Consider the following 19,630-nt stretch of genomic DNA (forward strand, 5'->3'; position numbering starts at 1 on the left):
TGGCATGCCTCTGTCTTCTCTCCTCCCTTCAACCATTAATCCATCTTTATTTCTACAATTAAAGTATTTCCCCATTGCCAATGGTCAACAAGACAATGTCAATACTGAGACTTCCTAGGAATTAGCCTTCCTAGTGCTGTGAGATCATGAGACAGGCTAGCAAGGCAGGACAAGTGGAATAGAGAAACTGAGACAGGTAGTTAAATGACCACCCAGTTTACAGTCATCTAGTAAATTGCAAAATCCTAACTTCCCTAACCAAGGACACTTAAGAATAAATGGTTATACTTCTCCCCAGCCAGAGGATAAATAGCTTAAATCACCCTAGTCAGGGAGATAAAGAGCAGAAATACAATTAGTGCCATTTGTATCAACCATACCCAAGGACAAGGAATAAACTCATTTTATCCCATTAGCATAAAGCTGATGAATATTCTATTGAGATCCTGCCCTAAGACCTCCCCTAAACTCTCAGCCTTTAAAACCCTCAGGATGAAGGACCCTAGGTGCTCTCTCCTTCCTGGGAGCTTGTTGCTTCCTCTATCCTAAGACCATCTTTGTTTCACTGTCCCCAGCTTTAATAAACGTACTCTTAAAATCACTTGGACTCTTTCCTGCAGAAAGTCAAGAACCCATACATTATAGGCTGGCCTGAGGCAGACCCACTCCAGGCCCAGTCCTCTCTGGTAACAATCACACTATTGAATCAAAAGGTTGATCATCAATGCATCCTTTAGTTTGATTTATGACCAAAAGGGGAAAATGTAGACCAAAAAAAAAGGGGGGGGGCAGGGGAAGGGTTTCTCTGGAAAGTAATCTCACAAGGTGATTTGGTCATAAATTCCTAACTGTGCAGGTCATGGTGAGTTGTCGGTGAGTAGTCCTGCCCAGAGCATATAAAAGGTTTATCTTTGACTTAAGCAAGCCCTGTCCATTGTTTCTATGCATGTAGGTTAAGGCACCTTTGAAATAAATTGTAACCACACTCATGAGAGCACATAATCTTGTTAATTATTCTGTAATCCAATATCTTCCTTAAGTTTCTTCCTTATATTCCAATGAATAAAAGAAGCTACAATACTTATTTCTGGAACATTTGAGATTTTGCTCCCTGGCACATGACATCAGTTTGGACTCAAATAAACTGTATAAAAATCATTTACATATTTGGATGTTTCTTAATTTCAACACACACATGGGAGCAGAAACTCGAATTAGGGACACTAACAATGAGAGTTTGAATCTACATAATACAGTGTGAACTTCCTGGCAAATTTTAAGGAAGGAGAAATGCAGATCTTGGTGCAAGAACTTGGTTGGGAAGAGAGGAATTCAATTTTGGTTTTAAAGAATTATTTTTAGGCTAGCCCCCAAATTCCGCTCTAGAGACCTCTCCTTTGCTTAGGGAAACACTTCTGTCATTTGGTGACAGACGAGCCCTAGGAGTGATTGGAAAATCAGGGGAGTGAGAAACTGGGAGAGCATGATAAAGAATCTGGAGTTTCCTAGAAAAGAGAAAAAAGGACAGGATTTTGCAGCCCAGAAGGTTGGAACCCTCAGTAAAAAAGGGGTTTGGGGAGATGGGAGTTGAGGATTGTTAAAGAACAAAAATTCAACTATGAGTATATTTAATATCTAATTTGCTTTATTGAACAATTCATGTATCAGGCAGCATGTCTAGTAAATAGAAAGGTACTCCAAGGCACTGTACAAAATGAAAGGCTTTCAGAGGCAGAAACTGCCCAGGACAAGGAAGGTGTTGTTGTTTTTTAAAATCAATTAATATATTTATTACATATATCTTATTGATTTCAGAGAGGAAGGGAGAGGGAGAGAGAGATAGAAACATCAATAATGGGAGAGAATCATTGATCAGCTGCTACCAATCAGGATTGAGCCCACAATTAGGGCACATGCCCTGACCAGGAATTGAACCTTGACCAATGCTAAACCACTGAGCCATGCCAGCCAGGCATGACAACAAAGTTAAAAGAGTGGATTATTTCAGGCAGGGTCACCTTCCCTTATGGAAAAGCAGTGGGTCTTTTCAGGCAAATTACCTCACTAGTGCCAACCAGTGTTAACGTAAAAATATTGAAACCTGTAAAGAATTTGTTGTGAGTTTATTTGAGCCAAACTGTCAACAATTGCCAGGAAGCAGTATTTCAACTGATTGGGATAGTACTCCAGAGAATGGCAGTTTCTCATCTATTTTTATACATTGAATCAAAGGAAGGGACATCGGTGGGTTACATGAAATCCATTGGTGATAGATTAGAGAGGCAGGAGAAAGCAAAGGGGGAGGGAATCCCTGAGATTGGATAAAAGGTAACAAGATACTTAGGTGGATGCAGGATAGTTAACAGTAAACAATTAATATGATAACAATAACAATGAAGGAATTTGTGATATCTGTCTTGGCGCCCAGCACATTAGGTTGTGCCCCAAGGGGTCCTGAAAAAAGGAAGTTACAAGTTACCCAGACATTTCCAGGATATGTTATCATAGATGCATAAAGACAGATAGGCTCAGTTAAGGTAAAAGTTGACCTTGTCAGTGAAGATACCGGCCTAGGAGGTGACTACCCTCCATAACTGCTTTTAGTTAAAGTTTAATTTCAGACCATCCTTTGTGGTTAGTTTAGGTCTTTGAGTTTGCAAGACTGCCATGCAGGCCTTCCCTGAGCTTGTCGGGTTAGTATGTGCCCCTTTCATCCACACCAGGAAACTCCAGGCTAATTGGTTTAAAATTCCACTCCTGGGTGCAACTGAAACTGCAATCAGGCTAGGTATAAAGTCTTGGTTGGGCTTAGCACAAGTTATGCCATTTTGGACCTGTTGTTTCTTTTTTTTTTTCTTTTTTTAAAAATATATTTTATTGATTTTTTTACAGAGAGGAAGGGAGAGGGATAGAGAGTTAGAAACATCTATGAGAGAGAAACATCGATCAGCTGCCTCCTGCACACTCCCCACTGGGGATGTGCCCGCAACCAAGGTACATGCCCTTGACCAGAATCGAACCTGGGACCCTTGAGTCCCCAGGCCGATGCTCTATCCACTGAGCCAAACCGGTTAGGGCTGTTGTTTCTTTTTAACAGGACTTAGAACAAGGAAGTCTAATAATTTGCGCTCATTTATAATTCTCCTGATTACCTCCACCTCCCTCCTCCCAGGGGAAAAAAAAACAAAAAAACAAACACAAAAAACCAACTGTGATAAAAGACTTCTCTATACATCTGCCATGTGTCAGCAAACATTTGTGGCAAGTTAAAACAACACCCAAAACAGCTGTGTTCCACATTGATTGGGAAGAAGAAAGATGGAGTTAGATGGAGAATTCAGCAGAAGCAGGATAATTTACAGAAGTATAGAGATGAAACTCCATCTAATCGATCTTCTTTCCACATTAAAGTACAGTGTGACCACATAAGGGTGGGTGCAGCTAAGGGATTTGAGTCTGAAGCTTGATTACATTAAATTAGGTGATTTTCAAGCCAACTTGAATCCTTGAACTGAATTCCCTTCCATAAGAGGCTCCTTTTCCTCACCCTGTCACCCCAGGGACACTTTCTGGGTTCACCATAATCTCCTTTGTTCTCTGTTATTGGAGGACCTTTGCTTTAAAAAATAATAAAATAAGATAATTTAGGCCAGTAGTCGGCAAACTCATTAGTCAACAGAGCCAAATATCAACAGTACAAGGATTGAAATTTCTTTTGAGCGCCAAATTTTTCTTTTGAGAGCCAAATTTTTGAAACTTAAACTATATAGGTAGGTACATTGTTATTAACTTAAGTAGGGTACTCCTAAGGCTTAGGAAGAGCCACACTCAAGGGGCCAAAGAGCCACAGTTTGCCGACCACGGATTTAGGCGATAAAACAAATTAACACCTTATGAAGTGGACAGTTTTTTTCAGAGAACTGCAAGTGGGTGGAAGGCAAGAAAGAAGCTTAGAAAATATCTGATTGGCTGGGTCACACAATCTACTTTGTTCAGGGTGGAAAGGCTCAGAGTTGGCTTGGTGTTGGGATTGGCTGACTGAATATACTGCATTTCTAGTCAGGCAAAGCATTTACAGAGACGCAAAAGTTATATAAGTTTCAGTTTGTTAACATGGCACCCCAAGCAGAAGTACCTCCATCTTGGTCCTAGAAATTTATTTCAATAGCTTCCAAAGCCAGTTTCACCCTTAGCTTTCATTTGGACTTTTCACTACATTGCCTGTATGCCCTTACTGATTTTAGGCATCTTTATATCCGTTATAGGTTACACATCCTTTGCCAGGTATGTACTCTGCAAATATATACTTTAAGTTTGTGGCTTGCCTCTCACTCTCATAATATTATCTTTTGAGGAACTGTTGCTCTTAACTTATTATTTATTGATTAATTTTTTTTTTTAGAGGAGGAGGAAGGGAGAGAGAGAGAAAGATCAATTTGTTGACCTACTTATTTATTCATTCATTGGTTACTTCTTTTTTAAAAAAGTTTCTTATTTAATAAAAAAAATGTTTTTTATTTCAGAGAAAGGAAGGGAGAAAGAGATAGAAACATCAATTAGCCTGGCCTGTGTGACTTAGCATCAACTCATGAATCAGGAGGTTCCTGGTTCAATTCCTGCTCAAGGCACATGCCCAGGTCTCAGGTTCAATCCCCAGTAGGGGATATGCAGGAGGCAGCCGATGGAAGTTTCTCTCTCATTGATGTTTCTATCTTTCTGTCCCACCCCTTCTCCCTTCCTTTCTCTCTAAAATCAATAAAAACATTAAAAAAAAAAAAAAGAAACATCGATGAGAGAGAAACTTCCATCAGCTGCCTCCCACACATGCCCTATGGGGGTCGAGCCTGCAAGCCCGGCATGTGCCCAGACCAGGACTTGAACCAATGAACTCCTGGTGCATGGGACAACACTCAACCAACTGAGCTACACCGGCTGGCTAAGCCACTGTTTACTTTTATTTTTCTCTTTTCTTTCTTTCTTATTTTTTAATCTTTATTGTTGAAAATATTACATGTCTCCCTTTTTCCCTCATTGACCCCTTCTAGCCTGCCCCTGCCTCCTACCCCACAACATTGGTTACTTCTTGTATGTGCCCTGACCAAAGATGCATTGGGACAATGCTCTAACCAACTGAGCTACCTGGCCAGGACAGTCTTAATTTAAATATAGGTCAATTTATCACTTTTCCTTATATGGTTGGTACTTTTTAATGAGCTCTTTGCCAACCCCAAGGTCATAAAAAATATTCTTCTAAGCCTTTTTCTTAAAGCTTTATTAGGAAACAAAAATACTATCTGGAGAAGGTATCTGCATCCCCATGTTCATAGCAGCTTTATATACAATAGCCAAGGTATGGAAACAATTTATGTGTCCATCAATGTGTGAACAGGTAAAGACATTTGTGGCATATATACAGTGGACTATTATTCAGCCATAGAAAATGAGGAAATTCTGCCATTTGGGACAACATGGCTGAATCTTGAGGGCATTATGCTAGTGAAATTAAATCAGAGAGAGAAAGACAAATACTGTATGATCTCACTTACATGTGAAATCTGAAAAGAAAACCTCATGGAAAAAAGAGATCAGATTTGTGGTTGCCAGAGGCAGAGTGGGGGCAGGGGAATTGGGTGAAGGTAGTCAAAAGGCACAAACTTCGAGTTAGAAGATAAATACGTACTAAAGATGTAATGTACAAAATGATGACTGCAGTAGCCACTGCTGCATGATATATATGAACGTTGTTTGGAGGGTAAATAAATCCTTTGGCCCTAGCCTGTTTGGCTTGGTGGATAGAGCGTTGGCCTAGGAATTGAAGGATCCCAAGTTTGATTCCCATCAAGGGCACATACCTCAGTTGCAGGTTCGCTCCCCAGCCCTGGTTGGGGCACATGCAGGAGGCCCAATCAATGTGTTTCTCTCATCATTAATGTTTCTATCTCTTTCTCCCTCTCCTTTCCTCTCAGAAATTAATAAAAATATATTAAAAATAAGTAAATAAATGGTTTTAATTATAAATTCATTTTTAGGATAGACATGAATTTTTATTTCTCCTTGTGTTCACTTGGTAAGCTATATTTTCCTAGGGATTTTTTAATTTCATCAAAGTTGTAAATAGAATATATTTATTCATTCTATTCCTTATTATCTTTACTATATCTGTAGAACTTCAGGGATGTCCCATTTTTCCCCTTCATATTGGAAATTTGTACCTTTGCCTTTCATTCATAGAGGCATACTACAGGCTCTATCAATTTTATTATTCTTTTCCAATAGTACATTTTTTGTTTTCTTATTATTTCTATTGAACATTTGTTTTATACATCTCTGCATTTATACGTATTTATTTCAGTCCTTTTAATTCTGCATATTTTAGTTCTCATAAGACATTAAATTATTGCTTTATATGGTCAATATTTATTAATATTTACCCTTATTATCCTTTTTTATTTTCTTTAATTATTGTCCTGTGTTTCCATGGTTCTGTATAGTACTATTTTCTCCTTTCTGCCGAATTCCCTTTAGTATTTCTATCAGGGAACATCTGCTACTGATGCATATTTTCAGTTTTATTGGTCTGAAAATATCTTAAATTTGCCTTCATTTTTTAAAATTTATTTTTTGTTAAGCCTCACTCAAGGATATTTTTTTCATTGATTTTTAGAGAGAGTAGAAGGGAGGTTGAAGGAGAGGGAGAGAGATAGATTGGTTGCCTTCTGCACACACTGGGGGTGAGGAATGAATCTGCAACCCAGGTATGTGCCCTTGACCAGGAATCGAACTCTCAACTCTTTGATGTGCAGTCCAATGCTCTACTGCTGAGCCACACTGGCCAGGGCTGCCTTCATTTTTGAAGAATAGTTTTAATTTGTGTAGAGTTCTATACTGGCAATTATTTTCATTTAGTACTTTTCAAATGTTGTTCTAGAAGTCTTGCACTTCCATTGTTTCATCTCAGAACTCAATTATCAGTCTTTTGTTGCTCTTGCAAGTATAGTGCCTTTTTAATATAGTTATGCTAAAGATTTTCATTTGGTTTTAACAGTTTGACTATAGTGTGGTTAGGTGTAGTTTTAAAAATTTATCCTGATTTGGGTTTATAGGCTTGGATCTAAGCTTTCTTTGTTATCTTTCACTAGTTTTAAATAACTTACAGTCATTATTTATTAAAATGTTGTTTTGGAACCATTCTTGTACTTTTCTCTTTTGGATACTTACAGTTAAAAATACACCTGGCTGGGTAGCTCAGTTGGTTAGATATGCCAAAGTTTCAGGTTCAATCTCCAGTCAGGGCACATAGAAGTAGCAACCAATGAATGTATAAATAAGTGGAACAACAGCCCTGGCTGGTGTGGCTCAGTTGGTTGGGCATTATTACATGAACAAGAAGGTTGCCGGTTTGATTCCTGGTCAGGGCACAGTGAGGTGGTACAGGAGAGAGCCAATTGATGTTTTGCTCTCACATCAGTGTCTCTCTCTCTCTCTCTCTCTCTCCCTTCCTCTCTAAAAAAAAGGGTGTTTTTTTTTAGTCTTTAAATAATTGATGGTAGAAATTTTGTGGATATTTATATCGGGTCTTACACTTAGTAAGTCAGACAACAATTGATTGCAATCTTCAAATGCCTTACCTGGCTCCTATCTCTCTATGTCTCCTCCATATCAGCCAAGACTGCTGATCATCATCTTCACATCTGTTCCCTCAGATTGTCACAGTGCACCATTCTGCAACCATCTTACCTCCACTTCTTTTATATGTTAAACTAGTGGCCTGTTGCACGAAGATTCGCGCAATAGGCCTTCCTTCCCCTGCCTGCCGGCACTGGTTTTCCTCCAGCACCTGGGACGCAGGCCTTTGGTCCAGCCACAGCAGCGAGGCTTGGCTTCTCCCGTACGGCTGCTCCCAGCCGTTCCTTTTTTTTTTTTCCAGCTCCTTAAGCAGAGCCCAGCAGGGTGGGCTGGGGGCCCCTCCTTGAGTGGAGCCCAGCCCCTCCTTAAGCAGAGCTCAGCCCCTCCTTGAGTGGAGTCCAGGGTTGGCAGGAAGCTTGGCTTCCTCCGTCGCAGGGCGCAACCCAAGCCTCCTGCTTGCTCCAGCTCCAGCCGCCATCTTCAGTCATCTTCAGGCTTTGCTCCACGCCTGTGTATGCAAATTAACCGCCATCTTTGTTGGGTTAATTTGCATAGTCGCTCTGATTGGCTGGTGAGTGTATCGGAGTGACAGAATGATGGTTAATTTGCATGTTTTCTTTTATTAGTGTAGATATTGTGGGAATAAAACAGAATTCAATGTAAATGGTCAAAATATGATTGGATAGGACCAGTTAAGTGATGAGCGATGCCACTACAGTTCTGACTATGACACAGCAGCAGGGATTGCATCATAGCCTCGTCACAAAGGCTTGCAGCTAGCCAGTCACAGTCACAGGCACCTTTACTCTGTCCCAGGTCTGTAGTCAGGAGTTGGGGCTGAGGTATGAGTACATCAAGTTACTAAGTGAAGATCCCTAGTGTCCATTTGGGAGTCATAACAGGTAGGACCAAAATTATTGGGAAATGGGGCTAGAAAAAACACACACAAACAAACAAGTAGAAGAATGAGGGAGATTTCACTAGGTGATAAGCTAAAATGTAGATGAGTCACAAATCTGAACTGTTCACTGGTCTCAATGACCAAGCATAAGTCAGGAGGGAGTAAAAAGAACTGCTCCATCTCATAGTGTGAGACATAAAATTGCCAATTGGAGCTCCTAGTCCTACCCCATCTATTCCCCCAACAGAATAGGTACTAGGAAATACTCTGGCCATGTACACTTTTCTAGCTTCCTTCTTCTTTCTATTCCAGTTGTGGACATTCTCCCAATTTCTCTATTTTCATCCCTCTCCTCTTTCTATCACCACTGCTCAGAGTTTTATTTGCCTACCTACTTTCAATGATCTCTCCGCAGATATCTCTGTTTTGTTGGCTTCTGAGAGTCTTTGAGTTTATGAAATTGCAGTCTATATCTCTGGCATATTCTTTGTACTGAGTCATACATTTCTAACTTCCTATTAGTTATTACCACCTAAATGTCCTTCTTTCATCTCAAAATTATACTCATCATCTTCCTCCTTTAACTCTTCCTAACTTCCTTATTTGTTTTATTACTTAACTAGTCTGAGCATTTGTTTTCTTATCTTTAAAATGAATATAATATTATTTTCCATATAGAGTTGTTATGAAGATGAGAAACAAACTACTTAAAACACCACAATTTTTGGCACACACTTGGGGGCTCAATAAATGGTTCCTATTAATAAGAGTAGTACATTTATTTTTCTGGTATCCTGACCATTTAAGTTTATGGTAACTTCTTCATGTTCCTCGTTTTTTACATTCAATTTTGTATGCCAAGCTCTTTCATGACAAATTATAAAATGCCACTAGCCTTATCCTCTGCTTCAGACCCTTTTCCTCCTACATTTTATTATGAAACAATTTAAGCATAGAGCAAATTTGACAGAATTTTATAGCAAATATCCTTATACCCACCACCTAGATTCTACTATGAACATGTTACTACACTTGCTTTAATACATAACTTTCCATCCATGAATTTTTTATACATTTCCAAGTAAATTACAGACATGAGTACACTTCCTTCTAAATATTTTTGTATGTATGCCATTAACTAGAGTTATTTGCTGGCAGTTTTTCTTCTGTGATAAAACTTAGATCTGATTTAACATACAAATCTCATGCATACATTTACTGATATTTACAAATGAATAGATAGACCCTTTAACCCAAATCCCTATCAAGATATAGCACCCAAAAAAAGTTTCCTCATGTCCCTTCCCAGTCACTCCCCACTTTTCTTCCCCAAAGTAACCACTATCCTAATTTTTTTGTACCAGAGATGAGTTTTGCCCAGCCCTTATTCGTTAGTTCACACCAACCTAGATATTAAGTAGTCTTCTCATTGGTTTCCGTGCCTTGACTAAGACTATCCTCTACCTAGCATAACTCACCACTCATCCAGGAACTAATATCCTAAAACCCCACTTTGTCATGCTACCACACCAATCACCTCATTTCGTAAACTCTTCATTGCTTGTGAAGTGTAAGCTATTGACATAAGACCTTCTCCAATGTGATCCCAGCCTAATTTGAGCTTCATCTCTACTAAGTCCTGAATTATATAACTTTGATCCTTTCTCAAGGAATTATACACCACCTTGTGTTTAGTTTGTTGTGAAAAGTTGGACTAAAAGCACCTTGAAGACCACAGCAGTGTCCCAAGCATCTTTTATTCCACAATATGTGAGAATACTTTCTTGCATATAATCTGGTGGTCAATAGGTATTCATGAAATAAAGTGATGACAAATTTAACAAAAGAATTGAATAAATTTTTAAAATGGGATGAATTAATTGAAAAAGGAATGTCTTTAACCATCTGACTCTACCCTGGCATTAATTTGGAATAGTTATATTTACTGTGTCTCTCTTGCAAGTATGCAGTGAGAAAGGCATGCAAAAATTTCCCAAGGATTTCTACAAAATGTAGAGATGAGAGAAAGACTGTTGATAAGCAAAAAATTTCATCCTTTGAAAATTTTTTATTAGGATTTTAAAGTGTAATCTTATGCCACTGATGTGAAGATTGAAATTTTAATTTTTCAAAGTTGTCAACTAAAAACTAATTTTCTAGTTTCAAATGTAGAGCTTAGAAAAGTGGATCTCAACATTTAGCTGCATATTAGAATCATCAGGAGCGCTTTTAAAATCTCCCGATGTTCAAACTCCACCCTTAGCAATTCTGATTCCATCTGTCTGAGTTCGGCCCAGGCATTAGTATGCTTTTAGAGCTTCCCAGGCAATTCTAATGTGTAGTCACCACTGTTTGATAAATGATTTTTGTTTTTCTTTTGTTTTGTTAATCCTCACCCAACGATATTTCCCATTGAGAGAGTGGAAGGGAGCGGGTGAGACAGAAAGAGAAACACAGATGTGAGAGAGACACATTGATTGGTTGCCTCCCGCATGTGCCCAACCAGGGCCTGGGGTCCAGCCTGCAACAGAGGCACACACCTTTTACTGGAATGGAACCCAGGACCCTTCAGTCCATGGGCCAACACTCTATCCACTGAGCCAAACCAGCTAGGGCAATAAATGGTTCTTTATGCAGAGACAGCACATTTACTGCCAGAGACCCAGTGGGAAAGAAAAGAGAACATTCCTAGCCAAAGAAGGAAATGAGGGGTGTTTGTTTTAACCACTCTTGGCAGAATAGAGCATTTGTACACCATGGAGAAGAGGGGTGGGTTTTCCAACAGCTATAGGTTCTCAGAAAGCTGGGCCCTTACCCTTAGAGCTGGAAGAACAGGTCAGCAGCGGCCAAGCAGGAATTACATAGACAGTAAGATTCATGCAAACCCAATTGCCTCAGGCAGCCCTGGGGAGAGGCCATGAGACTAGGCTGCTCAATCACATCAGGAGTGACCAGGAGAGCAGGGGTAGCAGATTTGCAGAAAAAAAATACCATCAAACCTTAAAAAAAACATAACCAGAACATTCATGTAATGTATTTCCAACATAGAACTGGGGCTGCTTTATGGAAGGGTAGGGAGCAGAAGGCATCTGTCAAGTTTCTGTCTAACAACCAAAGGACATTGGTGCTCCTTAACCCTTTCATCAACTTCATGACAATAATGGATAACAGTTGAGCTTTCCATATGCTAGGTAAATGGGAAGGGATGATGAGAAGGTATCTGTATGGGACTTTGTGAAAAATTTATTACATTTTCTTTATATTATATTACTAAAATAAAAATTAAATTCTGAGTATTCAGGAAAGTATTAAATATTGAATGTATTTAAAATTTCCAAATTAAATCTGACAAAAATTCTAATGAGAAAATTCAAATTTTTTCTTTAGCATAATTCATTTTCCTTTTGCATCCCAGTCAGTTTTTTGTTTTTAAAAAATAGTTTATTGATTTTTAGAGGGAGAAGAAGGGAGCGGGAGAGAGAGAAACATCAATGTGAGAGTGCAACATTTTTCTGCTGCCTCCTGCATGTCCCCTACAGGAGACTAGGCCTACAACCCAAGCATGGGCCCTGACCAGGAATCAAATGGGCAACCTCCTGTTGCGCAGGACTAAGCCCAACCAAATGAGCCACACCAGCCAGGGCCTGTGTGTGTGTGTGTGTGTGTGTGTGTGTGTGTGTTTGCCAAAATTGCATAATTTTAACTTAATCATGAGGAGACACCAGAAATTCAACTGAGAAACATTCTACAAAAAATTGTCCAGTACTCTTCAATAATGTCAAGGTCAGGAAAGGCAAAGAAAGACTAAGAAACTATGCAAGTTGGAGAAGACTACAGAGACATGACAACTGAATACACAACAGGATCCTGGGTTTGGATCCTGGACTAGAAAAAGGACACTAGTGAGAAAACTGACAAAAATAAAATAAAACCTTGAATTAATTAATAGTACTGAATCAATTTCCTGATTTTGATAACTGTATATGGTTGTGTAAGGTATTTACATTAGGGAAAGCTTGGTGAAGGATATACAGGAATTCTCATATTTCTACAACTTTTCTGTAAGCCTAATTTAAATTTTTTTTAAAATACAGTACTAAAAAGTAATGTTACTAAGCAATAAATCTAGATAAAGGGCATAGGTTATCAGTTGCACTTTTCTTGCAACTTTTTAGTATATTTTAATTTTTTCAAAATAATAAATTGTAGGATAAAAACAAGAAAAAAATACATTTTTCTGAATGTCTATTTTACAGTCATGGACTGAGTACACTTAAAATCCACATGACCGTTACTCTAGCGCCTAAATTACACACATAATATTTCCAAGAAACAGACATGGTATGAAACAATGAAGAAATCTGCCCAAGCTTTTGGCAGACGTGCTCATAGTGGCAGCAGGCATGCCCTTGACATCAGAATGATGCCAGAGAATTCGTGGACCTGTATGTGCTGAAGAAATGCTCCACCAGCAATCACATCATTGACTCCAAGGACCATGCATTCAACCAGATAATGTGGCTGAGGTCGACAAGGTGACAGGTAGGTTCAATGGCCAGTTTAAAACCTCTGCTATCTGTGGGGCTATTGGCAGATAGGTGAATCAGATGACTCCATTCTCTGAATGCCCAAGGTCCAAGGCATCATCTCAAAGAACTTCTTACTGTTCCCGCTGGGTCCAAGACAGCAGTGCAACACCTCCATTCCTGCCACTCAGAAAGTAGCCACCACTCTTCAGATTCCCGACTCCACTGCTAGAGTGGTGAGCCTCCCCAGTGGGTTTTTATAGCCTTTAATTCTATCATAGGTTCCTGTAAGGCTTATTATTCCCTTACTAAAGGCCCGGTGCACAAAATTTGTGCACTTGGGGGTGGGAGGGAGGTGTCCCTCAGCCCGGCCTAAGGATGTCTGACTGATGGCTTAGGCCTGCTCAGCCATCAGTCAGACATCCTTAGCGCTGCGGCAAAGGCAGGAACCATGAGCCCAGCTTCTGGCTGAGCGGTGCTCCCTCTGTGGGAGCACACTGACCACCATGGGGGCAGCTCCTGCATTGAGTGTCTGCCCCCTGGTGGTCAGTGCCTGTCATAGCGACCAGTCATTCTGCCGTTTGGTCAATTTGCATATTAGCCTTTTATTATAAAGGACTAGAGGCCCAGTGCACAAATTCGTGCACCAGTGGGGTCCCTTGGCCTGGTCTGCAGGATGAGGCCAAAACCAGCTCTCTGACATCCCTCGAGGGGTCTCAGATTGTGAGAGGGCGCAGCCCAGGCCTAGGGACTTCAATGGTGCACAATTGGGGTCGGGGAGGGACACAGGAGGTAGGCCAGCTGGGGAGGGACCATGGGAGGTCTCCAGGGCATATCCGGCCCATTTAGCTCAGTCCTGATTGGCCAGACCCCAGCAGCAAGCTAACCTACCAGTTGGAGAATCTGCCCCCTGGTGGTCAGTGCACGTCATAGCAACTGGTCGACCAGTCAACTGTCTGCCCCCTGGTGGTTAGTGCATGTCATACCAAGTGGTTGAGCAGCCTTAGCATATCATTAGCATATTACGCTTTGATTGGTTGAATGGACAACTGTATGACCGGACACTTAGCATAACTATGGCCTGTCCTTCCCCCATTGTCAATCACTTTATTCCGTTTAATGTGTATTGTTTGTGTGTATGTGTTCTTTTTTTTAAAATATATTTTATTGATTTCTTACAGAGAGGAAGGGAGAGGAATAAAGAGTTAGAAACATCAATGAGAGAGAAACATCAATCACCTGCCTCCTGCACACTTCCTACTGGGTATGTGCCTGCAACCAAGGTACATGCCCTTGACCGGAATCGAACCTGGGACCCTTGAGTCAGCAGGCTGATGCTCTATCCATCGAGCCAAACCGGTCAGGGCTGTGTGTATGTGTTCTTATAAAATGTGCTGTGTTGCTTTAATTATGTAAATGGCATTGCTATATATAAAATTCTATTCCTTTACTTTGTTTTCAGAAAACACTGTTGTTAAGCCCTATCCACATTGCTATTTTTAATCTATTGCTTCTAATTGCCATGCAGTGCTGCATGGACCTCATGTGCACCTTTCACCTACTCACTGGTCAAATGCTGGGTACACAGGTGACTTCCAACACCCTGTCACCATGAAAGAGTATTCTTCTTCTGCAGTTGAGGAAATTTTCTTTACTGTCATCAACTAGAATTAAGTACCTTTAAATCATACTTCTTTAAGTCTTAACCATCTATTCCTTTAAGCTTATTGTCAAATCTATTGTTTAAAAACACCTTCCAGAATGGCTACCATCAATAAATCAATAAAAAAAAAGTGTTAGTGAGGATATGGAGAAAAGGGAACCACTGTATACTGTTGGTGGGAATGTAAACTGGTGCAGCCACTGTGGAAAACAGTGGAGTTTCCTCAAAAATTAAAAATGGAACTGCCACTGTATTATTTTCAATTTCATTGAAGGACTCAAATAATAACACAACTAAGCTTATCCAGCAAACTTCATTTTCCTCATTTTCTGAAGATTGAAGTTTTGCTTTGAGTCCTTACATTTTATCAGTACATGGTAATATATATTTTCACACAGCCCTTAGAATTTTCCTGTCCCAAGTAAAAGCCACAATTTTAAACTGCTTTTGCATTTGATGCCTGATGCTTATCCTCTTTTCCCACCTGTGAGAGATGAAGCCTGCTGCAGTTTGGAAGTCCATTCTTGCAAAAGACAAGAGGTACAGTATGTCCTCAGGTTATGTTGGAGATCCGTTCCTATGGTGCGACATAACACAATTTTCGCTATAAGTCAGAACCCACCTACATAAGCACCTATGTCACTCACATGGAGCACATACACAGCAGTAATCAAGTGAAACAGTAAAAAAAAAAATTTAAATGAAAGATAACAATTCCTGACCATTACTTGTAGAAAATAAATAATAAAAAACATAAAGCACATATGTACATATGACAAAATGATGGAACTTTTTTTTTTTACAAATGGGAGATGGCAACGTAACCACAAAATGATGTACGTCAAGTCTGACGTAACCTGAGGACTGTCTGTAGTTGGTATCTTCTCTCCCTTTGTAATTTGACTTCTATCCTACCTACCCTATCTTGCTGATTATGGTTTGTAAACCCACACCCCTGAAATGAAGAGAGAGAAAATAATAAGAATATTCTTTTATTTGTGTGAATTATCTTGACATTAAAAATAATATAACAAAACTATCTTAGTATAATTTTTCTTATCTAACATGATATTATTCAAAAAATGAGGAAATTATCATTTACCCAGTATAAATACACTAGAGGCCTGGTGCACAAAAATTTGTGCACTTGGGGGAGTCCCTCAGCCCGGCCTGTGCTCTCTCATAGTCTGGGACCCCTCGGGGGATGTCCACCTGCTGGCTTAGGCGTGCTCCCTGGGAGATAGGGCCTAAGCTGACAGTCAGACATCCCTCCGGAAGCCCGGGAGCCCTCAGGGGATGTCCACTTGCCAGAGGGGAGCAGGCCTAAGCTGCAGTCGAACATCCTTTGCGCTGCTGAGGAGGCGGGAGAGGCTCCCATCACCACCGCTGTGCTGGCAGCCATCAGCTTGGCTTGTGGCTGAGCAGAGGTCCCCCTGTGGGAGCGCCTGACCACCAGGGGGAAGCTCCTGCATTGAGTGTTTGCCCCCTGGTGGTCAGTGTGTGTCATAGTGACCAGTCATTCCCAGTCGTTCTGCTGTTAGGGTCAGTTTGCATATTACCCTTTTATTATAGAGGATAGAGGCCTGGTGCATGGGTTGGGGCTGGCTGGTTTGCCCTGAAGGGTGTCCCGGATCAGGGTGGGAATCCCGCTGGGGTGCCTGGCCAGCCTGGGTGAGGGGCTGAGGGCCATTTTTAGGCTGGCCACACCCCCTTCAGGGTGGGGGTCCCCACTGGGGTGCCTGGCCAGCCTGGGTGAGGGGCTGATGGCTGTTTGCAGGCTGGCCAAGCCCCCCAGCGGGGACCCTCACCCCATGGTGGTGTGGCCAGCCTGGGTGAAGGGCTGAGGGCCGTTTTCAGGCTGCCCACAGCCACTTCAGGGTGGGGGAGTCCGGCTGGGGTGCCTGGCCAGCCTGGGTTAGGGGCTGATGGCCATTTTCAGGCTGGCCACGCCCCCCTGGCAACCCAAGCTCCCAGCCTCTCCTTTCTTTCTTTTTTTTTTTTTCTGGGATTTATTTTATCTTCTATAATTGAAACTTTGTAGCCTTGAGCAGAGCCCCAGGTCTGGGGCAACCCAGGCTCCCAGCCCCTCCTTTGGCGGAGGCCATGCCCACTGGAAGCAGGTATCTGGGATTTGTTTATCTTCTATAATTTAAACTTTGTAGCCTTGAGTGGAGTCCAGGGCAGGCGGGAAGCTTGGCTTCCTCCATCGCCGGGGGCAACCCAAGCCTCCTGCTTGCTCCAGCTCCATGGCCGCTGCCATCTTAGTTGGGTTAATTTGCATACCTGCTCCTAATTGGCTTGTGGGCCTGGCTTCTGGGCGTGGCTTCTGGGCGTGACTTGAGCATAGCAGAGGGACAGTTAATTTGCATGTTTCTCTTTTATTATATAGAATGGCAGGTACTGTGATAAGTATTTTAATATATTATCTCAGCATATATGTTAGATTCACAGATATAAAGGTAATCTTTTCTGGTTGAGTGTTTTCAATATTTTTGAGAATGCACCCTGTAGTATATGGCCTCCATGATAGTCTCCAGGGATCCCTGCCTCCTGGAATTTATATCCTAGGCAGTCCTGTTTCACATTGTTCCAGGATTGGCCTAGTGACCAATAAGGTATAGTGGAAGTGATGGTATGTCACTTCCAAGTTTAGGTTATAAAAGATTGTTTTCTATCTTGGACATTCTCTCTTGCTCTCTTTTCCTTTGTCTCTCCTGGACCACTCAGTCTGGAGAAAGCCAGTTATCATGTTATGAGCTTCTTTATGGAGAGGCCCTTTCACAAGGAACTGAGGAAGGTCTATAGTCAATAGCCAGAGAGGAATTTATTTTCACATATTTTGATCAGTTTCTCACCTGTACATGTCTCTAGTACTAGTCAATGGCTTTTCTGTAAAGAATTTCCTTTGGTCGAGAAATATATGGCATTTTATACACCAACTAGAGACCCAGTGCACAAATTCGTACATGGGTGTGGTCCTTCAGCCTGGCTGGCAATGGGGGCAGTCTTGCCCAGTCCAGGGGGGAGGAGGGACTGCAGGAGGTTGGCCCGCTGTGGGAGGTTGGCTGTGAGAGCACACTGACCACCAGTGGGCAGCTCCTGCATTGAGCGTCTGCCCCCTGGTGGTCAGTGCAAGCCATAGTAACTTGTCGACTGGTCGATTGGTTGTAACCGTTGCTTAGGCTTTTATATATATAGATAATGAATTCTCAGAAAGAGAAACTAAAAAAAGCAAACCTATTTACCACTGCAACAAAAAAGTTGAGACCTAGGTATAAACTTAACCAAGGAGGTAAAAGACCTATACTTTGAAAACAACAGGACATTGAAAAAATAGAAGAAATAAACAAATGGAAGAATATAGCATGTTCATGGATTAGAAGAATTAACAGCACTAAAAATGTCTATACTACCCAAAGCAATCTATAGACTCAATGCAATCCCTATTAAAATATCAATGGCATACTTTAAAAATACTCCAAAAACTTATATGGAACCAAAAAAGACCCTGAATAGCTGTAGCAATCTTGAGAAAGAAGAACAAAGTTGGAGGGATCACAATACCAGATATCAAGCTCTACTACAAAGCCATTATAACCAAAACAGCCTGCTACTGGCACAAGAACAGGCATATACCAATGGATAAGAACAGAGACCCCAAAAATTTACCTAAGCCATTACAGTCAATTAATATTTGACAAAGGAGGCAAGAACATACAATGGAATAAAGACAGTCTCTTCAACAAATGGTGCTGCGAAAACTAGAAAGACACATGCAAAAAGATTAAACTAGACCACCAATTTACACCATATGCAAGAATAAACTCAAGATGAATAAAAGACTTAAATGTAAGTAGTGAAACCATAAAAATCTTAGAGGAGAATATAGGCAGAAAAATCTCAGACATCTCTTATAACAATATGTTTATTACATCTCCTAAGGCAAAGGAAATTAAGGAGGAAATAAACAAATGGGACTATCTACACTAATAATAGGGTAATATGCAAATTGGTTGGGATGGTGTCACAGTAATGACTGATCAGCAGGCTGCATGTGCAGCAGGCACAGCTGGGTGGGGACTTGCAGCATCAGGGATGGGGGTGGGGCCACGGCGGAGAAGCCTCTCTGTGTGCCTGTGCCGCGGGTCCACAGGTGCATGGAGAGGCCCCTCTGCTGTAGGCTCGGCTTTAGGATTTGCAGGCGCATGGAGGTTCACAGTCCTCCACTGTGGCCCAGCCAGGGGAAGGGCAGCGGCGGGGGCCTCCATGGACCTGCGCCGGGGGTCAGCAGGCCTTCGCCTTGGCCCAGCCCATGGGTCTGCAGGCCTCCCCCAGCTCCGGCCTACCTCTTTGGGGCAATCCATCGAGGAGCCCCAGATGGATGGATGGGGCCTACCTCTTTGGGGAGATGGATCGCGGGGCTCCTGCACTGTGACAGGGAACAAGCCAGGCTGGGGGACCCCAGTGCATGAATTTCATGCACTGGGCCACTAGTATCAAAATAAAAATCTTCTACACAGCAAAAGAAACCATCAACAAAATGAAAAGGGAACCCACTGTTTGGGAGAACATATTTGCCAAAGATAAATCTGACAAGGGGTTAATATCCAAAATATATAAAGTACTCATAAAACTCAACAAAAGGAAGGCAATCCAATTTAAAAGTGGATAGAAGACCTGAATAGAGATTTCTTCAAAGAGGACATACAAATAGCCAAGACATATGAAGAAAAAAATGCTCAAAGTCATTAATCATCAGAGAAATGCAAATTAAAACTATAATGAGATATCACTTCACACCTGTCAGAATGGCTATCATAAAAAAATCAACAAACAACAAGTGCTGGCAAGGATGTGGAGAAAAAGGAATACTAGTTCACGGTTTGTGGGCATGCAGATTGGTGCAACCACTAC

At 41.2% G+C, this 19,630-nt stretch overlaps 1 pseudogene; it reads left to right on the forward strand.

Moving 5' to 3' along the window:
• The first annotated feature begins 1,483 nt into the window (after positions 1 to 1,483).
• Positions 1,484 to 13,316, forward strand: LOC102430587 (annotated as a pseudogene).
• The last annotated feature ends 6,314 nt before the right edge of the window (positions 13,317 to 19,630 follow it).

The sequence above is a fragment of the Myotis lucifugus genome, unplaced genomic scaffold (assembly GCF_000147115.1).
Source record: "Myotis lucifugus unplaced genomic scaffold, Myoluc2.0 scaffold_21, whole genome shotgun sequence".
Taxonomy (NCBI): Eukaryota; Metazoa; Chordata; class Mammalia; order Chiroptera; family Vespertilionidae; genus Myotis; species Myotis lucifugus.